The following is an 11,588-nucleotide window of genomic DNA, read 5'->3' as shown; positions in this document are numbered from 1 at the left end:
AAGGTGATCAAGTCCCACGTGGGGTTCACGGTCTTAATCCCCATTTTACAGATGAGGGAACTGAGGCACAGAGAAGTGAAGTGACTTGCCCAAGGTCAGACAGCGGACATGTGGCGGAGCCAGGATTCGAACCCATGACCTCTGACTCCAAACCCCGGGCTCTTTCCACTGAGCCACGCTGCTTATCTAACTTGTACTTCTCAAGCGCTCAGTACAGTGCTCCGCACACAGTAAGCACTCAATAAATAAGATTGAATGAATGAATGAATGAATTTATTACTATGTGCAAAGCACTGTTCTAAGCGCTGGGGAGGTTACAAGGTGATCAGGTTCTCCCTTCTCTCCTTCTCCAGCCCAGCCCGCACCCTCCACTCCTCTGCCACTAATCTCCTCAGCGTACCTCGTTCTCGCCCGTCCCGCCATCCACCCCCGGCCCACGTCATCCCCCGGGCCCGGAATGCCCCCAATCCCTCTGCCCATCCGCCAAGCTAGCTCTCTTCCTCCCTTCAAGGCCCTACTGAGAGCTCACCTCCTCCAGGAGGCCTTCCCAGACTGAGCCCCCTCCTCCCCCTCTCCCCGTCCTCCCCCTCTCCATCCACACCGCCTTACCTCCTTCCCCTCCCCACAGCACCTGTATATATGTTTGTACAGATTTATTACACTATTTATTTTATTTGTACATATTTATACTATTTTATTTAGTTTATATGTTTTGTTTTGTTGTCTGTCTCCCCCTTCTAGACCGTGAGCCCGCTGTTGGGTAGGGACCGTCTCTATATGTTGCCGACTTGTACTTCCCAGCGCTTAGTACAGCGCTCTGCACCCAGTAAGCGCTCAATAAATACGATTGAATGAATGAATCAGCTAGTCCCACGGGGGGGCTCACAGTCTTCATCCCCATTTTACAGATGAGGGAACTGAGGCCCAGAGAAGTGAAGTGACTTGCCCCAAGTCACACAGCTGACAATTGGCGGAGCCGGGATTTGAACCCATGACCTCTGACTCCCAAGCCCATGCTCTTTCCACTGAGCCACGCTGCTTCTCTGTGCCTACTAAGTAGAATCAGGGTACTCCTTAAGCATTTACTATGTGCCAAGCTCCCTGCCTGTACTTATAATAAATAGTACATGTTTACTATTCTATTTATTTCATTTTGTTAATATGTTATGTGTTGTTGTCTGTCTCCCCCTTCTAGACTGTGAGCCCGCTGTTGGGTAGGGACTGTCACCATATGTTGCCAACTTGTACTTCCCAAGCGCTTAGTACAGTGCTCTGCACATGGTAAGTGCTCAATAAATACGATTGAATGAATGAATGAATGAATGAATGAATGAATGAATGAATGAATGAATGCCTCAGCCCTAGGGTAGACACAACACAGGCAGGTGGGACCCAACCCCCGTCCTCCAGAGCACTCCCCCTTAAATAATAATAATTATAATAATGATGGCATTTGTTAGGCGCTTACTATGTGCCAAGCACTGTTTTAAGCAGATACAAGGAGATCAAGTTGTCCCACGTGGGGCTCACAGTCTTCATCCCCATTTTGCAGATGAGGGAACTGAGACCCAGAGAATAATAATGATGGCATTTATTAAGCGCTTACTATGTGCAAAACACTGTTCTAGAGAAGTGAAGTGACTTGCCCAAGGTCACCCAGCAGACATAATAATGATGGTATTTGTTAAGCGCTTAACTGTGTGCCAGGCACTGTGCTATGCGCTGAGGTGGATACAAGCAGATCGGGTTGGACACGGTCCCTGTCCCACGTGGGGCTCACAGTCTTCATCCCCAGTTGACAGATGAGGGAACTGAGGCCCAGAGAAGTGAAGAGACTTGCCCAAGGTCACACAGCAGACATGTGGCGGAGTCGGGATTAGAACCCATGACCTCTGACTCCCAAGCCCCGGCTCTTTCCACAGAGCCACGCTGCTTCTCCAAGTCTGCATTTTGGGGGGGGGTATTTGTTAAGCGCTTGCTATGTGCCAAGCACTGTTCTAAGCGCTGGAGGGGATACAGGGTAATCAAGGTTGTCGCACACGTGGGGCTCACAGTCTTCATCCCCATTTTACAGATGAGGGAACTGAGGCACAGAGAAGCGAAGTGACTTGTCCAAAGTCACACAGCTGACAAGTGGCGGAGCTGGGATTAGAACCCACAACCTCTGACTCCCAAGTCCGGGCTCTTTCTGCTGAGCCACGCTGCATTTGAGCGATGAGGCCACTGAGGGGCTGAGCACAGTGCAATAATCATTGTCATTATTATCATGGGACTTGTTGAGCACTTACCAGGTGCCAAACCCCGGGATACTCATTCATTCATTCAATCGTATTTATTGAGCGCTTACTGTGTGCAGAGCACTGGACTAAGCGCTTGGGAAGTACAAGTTGGCAACATCTAGAGACGGTCCCTACCCAACAGCGGGCTCACAGTCTAAAAGGGGGAGAGAGAGAACAAAACCAAACATACTAACAAAATAAAATAAATAGAATAGATATGTACAAGTAAAATAAATAGAGTAATAAATATGTACAAACATATATACAGGTGCTGTGGGGAAGGGAAGGAGGTAAGATGAGGGGGATGGAGAGGGCCAAGCGCAGCGGAGGTTACAAGGTGATCAGGTTGTTCCACGGGGGGGCTCACAGTCTTCATCCCCATTTGACAGATGAGGCAACTGAGGCACAGAGAAGCGAAGTGACTTGCCCAAAGTCACACAGCTGACAGTGGGTGGAGCCGGGATTTAAACCCAGACCTCTGGCTCCCAAGCCCGGGCTCTTTCCACTGAGCTACACTGCTCTTCTCCCTGTACCTACGCGCTGCCTAGAATTCCTCAACAACAACTCTCTCCTCGACCCCCTCCAGTCTGGCTTCTGTCCCCTTCATTCCACGGAAACTGCGCTCTCAAAGGTCACCAATGACCTCCTGCTTGCCAAATCCAACGGCTCCTACTCTGTCCTAATCCTCCTCGACCTCTCAGCTGCCTTTGACACTGTGGACCACCCCCTTCTCCTCCACACGTTATCTGACCTTGGCTTCACAGACTCCGTCCTCTCCTGGTTCTCCTCTTATCTCTCCGGTCCTTCTTTCTCAGTCTCTTTTGCAGGCTCCTCCTCCCCCTCCCATCCTCTTACGGTGGGGGTTCCCCAAGGTTCAGTGCTTGGTCCCCTTCTGTTCTCAATCTACACTCACTCCCTTGGTGACCTCATTCGCTCCCACGGCTTCAACTATCATCTCTACGCTGATGACACCCAGATCTCCATCTCTGCCCCTGCTCTCTCCCCCTCCCTCCAGGCTCGCATCTCCTCCTGCCTTCAGGACATCTCCATCTGGATGTCCGCCCGCCACCTAAAGCTCAACATGTCGAAGACTGAGCTCCTTGTCTTCCCTCCCAAACCTTGTCCTCTCCCTGACTTTCCCATCTCTGTTGACGGCACTACCATCCTTCCCGTCTCACAAGCCCGCAACCTTGGTGTCATCCTCGACTCCGCTCTCTCATTCACCCCTCACATCCAAGCCGTCACCAAAACCTGCCGGTCTCAGCTCCGCAACATTGCCAAGATCCGCCCTTTCCTCTCCATCCAAACCGCTACCCTGCTAATTCAAGCTCTCATCCTATCCCGTCTGGACTACTGCACTAGCCTTCTCTCTGATCTCCCATCCTCGTGTCTCTCTCCACTTCAATCCATACTTCATGCTGCTGCCCGGATTATCTTTGTCCAGAAACGCTCTGGACATATTACTCCCCTCCTCAAAAACCTCCAATGGCTACCGATCAATCTGCGCATCAGGCAGAAACTCCTCACCCTGGGCTTCAAGGCTGTCCATCCCCTCGCCCCCTCCTACCTCACCTCCCTTCTCTCCTTCTCCAGCCCAGCCCGCACCCTCCGCTCCTCCACCACTAATCTCCTCACCGTACCTCGCTCTCGCCTGTCCCGCCATCGACCCCCGGCCCACGTCATCCCCCGGGCCTGGAATGCCCCCAATCCCTCTGCCCATCCGCCAAGCTAGCTCTCTTCCTCCCTTCAAGGCCCTGCTGAGAGCTCACCTCCTCCAGGAGGCCTTCCCAGACTGAGCCCCTTCTTTCCTCTCCCCCTCGTCCCCCTCTCCATCCCCCCGTCTTACCTCCTTCCCTTCCCCACAGCACCTGTATATATGTATATATGGTTGTACATATTTATTACTCTATTTATTTATTTATTTATTTATTTTACTTGTACATTTCTATCCTACTTATTTTATTTTGTTGGTATGTTTGGTTCTGTTCTCTGTCTCCCCCTTTTAGACTGTGAGCCCACTGTTGGGTAGGGACTGTCTCTATGTGATGCCAATTTGTACTTCCCAAGCGCTTAGTACAGTGCTCTGCACATAGTAAGCGCTCAATAAATACGATTGATTGATTGATTGATTGATTGTACCTCAGTCTCCTCTATCTCACCGCTGACCACTCCCTCACGCCCTGCCTCTGGCCCGGAACACCCTCCCTCCTCAAATCATCCAGACAATTCCTCTCGCTGCCTCTAAAGCCTTATTGAAGGGCCACCTCCTCCCAGAGGCCTTCCCTGACTAAGCCCTCCTTTCCTCTTCTCCCCCTCCCTTCTGCGTCGCCCTGACTCCCTCCCTTTATTCATCCCCCCTTCCAGCCCCACACCACTTAATGTTCATATCCGTCATTTATTTATTTCCATTCATGTCCGCCTCCCCTCTAGACTGTAAGCTCACTGTTGTCAGGGAATGTGTCCGTTTCTTGTTGCATTGTAATACTAATAATAATAATGGTATTTGTTGAACGCTTACTATGTGCCGCGCACTCTACTGATCCTAATACTCTACTGATCGAATGAAGGAATGAACGCTCCTTCCTTTAAGCAGCTAATTCATGAGCCCACTGTTGGGTAGGGACCGTCTCTATACGTTGCCAACTTGGACTTCCCAAGCGCTTAGTACAGTGCTCTGCACACAGTAAGTGCTCAATAAATACGATTGATTGATTGATTGATTAGTAAGCGTTTGACCCCGTTGTTGGGTAGGGACCGTCTCTATATGTTGCCAACTTGTACTTCCCAAGCGCTTAGTACAGTGCTCTGCACACAGTAAGTGCTCAATAAATATGATTGATTGATATTGATTGATTAGTAAGCGTTTGACCCCGTTGTTGGGTAGGGACCGTCTCTATACGTTGCCAACTTGTACTTCCCAAGCGCTTAGTACAGTGCTCTGCACACAGTAAGCGCTCAATACATACGATTGATTGATTGACTAGTAGAGTAGGATTAATACAGAGAAGCAGAGCGGCTCAGTGGAAAGAGCTCGGGCTTTGGAGACAGAGGTAACGGGTTCAAATCTTGGCTCCGCCAGTTGTCAGCTGTGTGATTTGGGGGTAGTCACTTCTCTGGGCCTCAGTGACTTCATCTGTAAAATGGGGATTAAGACTGTGAGCCCTCTGTGGGACAACCTGATCACCTTGTAACCTCCCCAGCGCTTAGAACAGTGCTTTGCACATAGTAAGTGCTTAATAAATGCCATTATTATTATTATTATTACGAAGCGCTGGGGTCTAAACGAGCAAATCGGGTTAGACACAGTCTCTTGTCCCATGTGGGGCTCACAGTCTCCATCACCATTTTACAGATGAGGCAAGTGAAGCACAGAGAAACTCAGTAACTCCGCTATGCTGTTTCTCCAAGCTCGTGCTCTCCCAAGCGCTTAGTACAGTGCTCTGCACACAGTAAGCGCTCAATAAGTACGATTGATTGATTGACTAGTAGAGTAGGATTAATACAGAGAAGCAGAGCGGCTCAGTGGAAAGAGCTCGGGCTTTGGAGTCAGAGGTAACGGGTTCAAATCTCGGCTCTGCCGGTTGTCAGCTGTGTGATTTTGGGGAAGTCACTTCTCTGGCCCTCAGTGACTTCATCTGTAAAATGGGGATTAAGACTGTGAGCCCCCCGTGGGACAACCTGATCACCTTGCAACCTCCCCAGCACTTAGAACAGTGCTTTGCACATAGTAAGTGCTTAATAAATGCCATTATTATTATTATTATTACGAAGCGCTGGGGTCTAAACGAGCAAATCGGGTTAGACACAGTCTCTTGTCCCATGTGGGGCTCACAGTCTCCATCACCATTTTACAGATGAGGCAAGTGAAGCACAGAGAAACTCAGTAACTCCGCTATGCTGTTTCTCCAAGCTCGTACTCTCCCAAGCGCTTAGTACAGTGCTCTGCACACAGTAAGCGCTCAATACATACGATTGATTGATTGACTAGTAGAGTAGGATTAATACAGAGAAGCAGAGCGGCTCAGTGGAAAGAGCTCGGGCTTTGGAGTCAGAGGTCACGGGTTCAAAATCGACTCCACCACATGTCTGCTGTGTGACCTTGGGCAAGTCACTTAACTTCTCTGAGCCTCAGTTACCTCATCTGTAAAATGGGGATTAAGACTGTGAGCCCCACGTGGGACAACTTGATCACCTTGTAACCCCCCCCCAGCGCTTAGAACAGTGCTCTGCACATAGTAAGCGCTTAACAAATGCTATTATTATTATTATTATTATTATTTGGAGGCAGAGGTAACGGGTTCAAATCTCGGCTCCGCCAGTTGTCAGCTGTGTGATTTGGGGGAAGTCACTTCTCTGGGCCTCAGTGACTTCATCTGTAAAATGGGGATTAAGACTGTGAGCCCCCCGTGGGACAACCTGGTCACCTTGTAACCTCCCCAGCACTTAGAACAGTGCTTTGCACATAGTGTTTAATAAATGTCATTATTATTATTATTATTATTATTATTATTATTACGAAGCGCTGGGGTCTAAACGAGCAAATCGGGTTAGACACAGTCTCTTGTCCCATGTGGGGCTCACAGTCTCCATCACCATTTTACAGATGAGGCAAGTGAAGCACAGAGAAACTCAGTAACTCCGCTATGCTGTTTCTCCAAGCTCGTACTCTCCCAAGCGCTTAGTACAGTGCTCAGCACGCAGTAAGGGCTCAATAAATACAATCGAATGAAGGAGCAAACACTCCTTCCTTTAATCAGCATCCTGAGACATTCATTCGACTGCCCATTACGTCCTTCCTCCTCCTCTTAATATTGTAGATCATTTCCATCTGGCTGGCTCTTCCATTCTGTGGCACTCATTAAACGATAAACTCCTTGAGGGCAGGAATCATGTTCGTTCATTCATTCAATCGTATTTATTGAGCGCTTACTGTGTGCAGAGCACTGTACTAAGCGCTTGGAAAGTACAATTTGGCAAAACCTAGGGAAAATTCCTATATAACGGACTCACGGTCTAAAATGGGGGAGAAGGACAACAAAACAAAACATTCATTCATTCATTCATTCATATTTATTGAGCGCTTACTGTGTGCAGAGCACTGTACTAAGCGCTTGGGAAGTACAAGTTGGCAACATATAGAGACGGTCCCTACCCAACAGTGGGCTCACAGTCTAGAAGGGGGAGACAGACAACAAAACCTATTAACAAACTAAAATAAATAGAATAGTAAATAAAATAGTAAATATTAAACTAAATTAAATTAAATTACCAATATTAAAGGTAACAAATGCAAAACATGTGGACAGGCATCAATAGCATATCTACCAACATTGTACAATGCTTAGGACAGCGTGGCGTAGTGGAAGCAGCGTTGCTCAGTGGAAAGAGCTCGGGCTTTGGAGTCAGAGGTCGTGGGTTCAAATCCCGGCTCTGCCGCTTGTCAGCTGTGTGACTCTGGGCAAGTCATTTAACTTCTCTGTGCCTCAGTTACCTCATCTGTAAAATGGGGTTTAAGATTGTGGGTCCCACATGGGACAACCTGATCACCTTGTATCCTCCCCAGCGCTTAGAACAGTGCTTTGCACATAGTAAGCGCTTAACAAATACCAAAATTATTAGTATTATTATTATTCAAATCCCAGCTCCGCCAGTTGTCAGCTGTGTGACTTTGGGCAAGTCACTTCACTTCTCTGGGCCTCAGTTCCCTCGTCTGTCAAATGGGGATTGAGACTGTGAGCTCCCCCGGGACAACTTGATCACCTTGTAACCTCCCCAGCGCTTAGGACAGTGCTTTGCACATAGTAAGCGCTTAATAAATGCCATTATTATTATTATTATTATTATTATTATTATTATTATTATTAGAGCCCGGGCCTGGCAGTCAGAAAGTCATGGGTTCTAATCCTGACTCTGCCACTTGTCTGCTGTGTGACCTTAGACAAGTCACTTCACTTCTCGGGGCCTCAGTTGCCTCATCTGTAAAATGGGGATTGCGACTGTCAGCCCCACGGGGGACAGGGACTGTGTCCAACCTGATCCCCTTGTATCTACCCCAGAGCTTTTAGACTGTGAGCCCACTGTTGGTTAGGGACTGTCTCTATATGTTGCCAACTTGTCCTTCCCAAGCGCTTAGTACAGTGCTCTGCACACAGTAAGCGCTCGATAAATGCGATTGATTGATTGATTGATGTTCCCAACTTGTACTTCCCAAGCGCTTAGTACAGTGCTCTGCACACAGTAAGCGCTCAATAAATACGATTGATTGATGTTGCCAACTTGTACTTCCCAAGCGCTTAGTACAGTGCTCTGCACACAGGAAGCGCTCAATACATACGATTGATTGATTGATTGATTGAAACAGTGCTTGGCACATAGTAAGCGCTAACAAAAAAGCCACAATTCTTCTTATTATTTATTGAGCGCTTACGGCGGGCTAAGCGCTTGGGAAAGCCAAAGAGGACAGAGTGGGTAGAGGTGATCCTCTGCTCAGGGAGGTTACGTTCCTCAGTTTTCACTTCGAGGGAACAGAATGGGTTGATTGTTTGGATTTTAGCATTTGAGAACAAAAGAACTACAGATACTGAGGAGAGATGAGAAAGTCGTTTGTAGCAGGGGGCGGGGAGGGGGGCAGGAAAGTCCCTTAGACAAAACTCTCTAAATATTGAAGCTTCCAGAGAAGCAGCTTGGTCCAGAGGCCCAGGCAGAGTCAGAGCAGAAGGATCTGGGTTCTAATCCCGCCTCTGCCACTGATCTGCTGCGTGGCCTGGGGCAAATCACTTCACTTCTCTGAGCCTCGGTTACCTCATCTGTCAAATGAGGACTAAAAAATAATAATAATAGCATTTGTTGAGCGCAAAGCACTGTTCTAAGCGCGGGGGAGGGTACAACGTGATCAGGTTGTCCCAGGCGGGGGTCACAGTCTTAATCCCCATTTTACAGATGAGGGAACTGAGGCACAGAGAACAATAATAATAATGATGATGGCGTTTATTAAGCGCTTACTATGTGCAAAGCACCGTCCTAAGCGCTGGGGAGGATACAAGGTGATCAGGTTGTCCCACGGGGGACTCACGGTCTTCATCCCCATTTTACAGATGAGGGAACTGGGGCACAGAGAACAATAATAATAATAACGATGGCGTTTATTAAGCGCTTACTATGTGCAAAGCACCGTTCTAAGCGCTGGGGAGGATACAAGGTGATCAGGTTGTCCCACGGGGGGCTCACAGTCTTAATCCCAATTTTACAGATGAGGGAACTGAGGCCCAGAGAAGTGAAGTGACTTGCCCAAAGTCACACAGCAGACAAGCGGCGGAGCCAGGATTTGAACCCATGACCTCTGACTCCCAAGCCCGGGCTTTTTCCAATCAATCAATCGTATTTATTGAGCACTTACTGTGTGCAGAGCACCGTACTAAGCGCTTATTGAGCCCTTTCCACTGAGCCACGCTGCTTCTCTAAATCCTATTCCCTCCTACTTCGACTGTGAGCCTCATGAGTGATGTGGACTGTGTCCTACCTGGTTACCCAGCGCCTAGTACAGTGCCTAACACATAGTAAGCACTTGTTTTGATTTCTGCCTCCCCAATTCTAGACTGTGAGCCCATTGTGAGCAGGGACTGTCTCTCTTTATTGCTGAATTGGACTTTCCAAACACTAGTACAGTGCTCTGCACACAGTAATCGCTCAATCAATCAATCAATCAATCATATTTATTGAGCGCTTACTGTGTGCAGAGCACTGTACTAAGCGCTTGGGAAGTACAAGTTGGCAACATATAGAGACGGTCCCTACCCAACAGTGGGCTGACAGTCTAAAAGGGGGAATATAGTTGAATGAGTTAACAAATACCACTGAAAAATGCTATATTTGTATACTCTGGTTATTAAATACATATTTTATGACGAAATAGGTTTTCCACAGCCCTTACGTACATCTTCACAGTGTATTTATTTCTATTAATTATCTTATTATTACGCAGCCTGGCTTAGTGGAAAGAGCCCGGGCTTGGGAGTCAGAGGTCGTGAGTTCTAATCCTGGCTCCGCCACTTGTCAGCTGTGTGACTTTGGGCTAGTCACTTAATCAATCAATCAATCAATCAATCAATTGTATTTATTGAGCGCTTACTGTGTGCAGAGCACTGTACTAAGCACTTGGGAAGTACAAGTTGGCAACACCTAGAGACAGTCCCTACCCAACAGTAGGCTCACAGTCTAGAAGGGGGAGACAGAGAACAAAACAAAACATATTAACAAAATAAAATAAAACTTCTCTGTGCCTCAGTTACCCCATCTGCAATTGTCCTTGGGCATTTGTCCCATGTGGGACAATTGGATAACCTTGTATCTATCCCAGTGCTTAGAACAGTACTTGGCACATAGTAAGCGCTTAACAAATACCATTATTATTATTATCGTTACTAATTAATGCTTATATTATTGCATAATTATTAATATAATAGTATCAACAATAATTATTACTACTATTGATAAGGTCAGTCTCCCCCTGTAGACTGTAAGCTCGCCATGGGGGGGAAATTCATAAAATTGTATTTATTGAGCACTTACTGTGTGCAAAGCTCTGTACTAAACACTTAATAATAATGGCATTTGTTAAGCGCTTACTACGTGCTGAGCACTGTTCTAAGCGTTGGGGTAGATACAAGGTGATCGGGGCCCACAGTCTTCATCCCCATTTTACAGATGAGGTAACTGGGGCACAGAGAAGTCAAGTGACTTGCCCAAGTCACACAGCTGACAAGTGGTGGAGCCGGGATTTGAACCCATGACCTCTGACTCTCAAGCCCGGGCTCTTTCTACTAAGCCACGCCGCTTCTCTAAAGAAATGAGTCTAACAGCTCTGTTTTATTGTACTTTCCCTAGTGCTTAATCCAGTGCTCTGCACAAAGTAAGTGCCCCATAAATACCATTGATTGATTGATTGACTGATTGATTAATGATGATGATGATGGGGTTGATGATCACATTCTGGTTCTTCTTCCAGGTAGCACTTAAACTGATCACCTTTGGTTTTGAACTGAGCCTTTGAAGTCAGTGATTCAATCAATCAATCAATCAATCAACTGTATTTGAGAAGGAGCATGGCTTAGAGGAAAGAGCCCGGGCTTGAGAGTCAGAGGTCATGGGTTCAAATCCCGGCTCCACCACTTGCCAGCTGTGTGACTTTGGGCAAGTCATTTCACCTCTCTGGGCCTCAGTTACCTCATTTATTAAATGGGGATTAAGACTGAGCCTCATGGGGGGCAACCTCATTACCCCGTATCTATCCCTGCATTTAGAACAGTGCTT

The sequence above is a fragment of the Tachyglossus aculeatus genome, chromosome 2 (genome assembly GCF_015852505.1).
Source record: "Tachyglossus aculeatus isolate mTacAcu1 chromosome 2, mTacAcu1.pri, whole genome shotgun sequence".
NCBI lineage: Eukaryota > Metazoa > Chordata > Mammalia > Monotremata > Tachyglossidae > Tachyglossus > Tachyglossus aculeatus.
Note: the sequence above shows the minus strand (reverse complement) of the source record.